We start from the raw sequence: 303 nt of genomic DNA, 5'->3' as shown, positions 1-303 counted from the left end.
GTGTGAGTTACCCGTCAGTTCACATAACTTAATATTTACAGCTGCTGGTTAGTTTGTATTGAGTCAATGTGAACAAGAAACGGACCAAAACTTAAAGGCAACAATGCATCTTTTCTTTAACGTCGTCGTTAGACTAATTATTATTATTAATAACTGTATATTTGTAACTGTATTGTCAGTTCTCTCACAGACGGGACGCGGTTGTAAATGATCAGAGCTTCGTCTTTTACGGAGCAGGAAGAAAAGTGGCGGGCTGGTTTCTCATATCAGTTTAACAGAACACTAAAATGTGTTTCTGAAAAC

Source organism: Morone saxatilis, unplaced genomic scaffold, assembly GCF_004916995.1.
Source record: "Morone saxatilis isolate NCDOM2014 unplaced genomic scaffold, NCSU_SB_2.0 Contig7, whole genome shotgun sequence".
Lineage (NCBI taxonomy): Eukaryota > Metazoa > Chordata > Actinopteri > Moronidae > Morone > Morone saxatilis.
The sequence above is the reverse complement of the archived record's forward strand: the minus strand, read 5'-3'. Positions refer to the sequence as shown.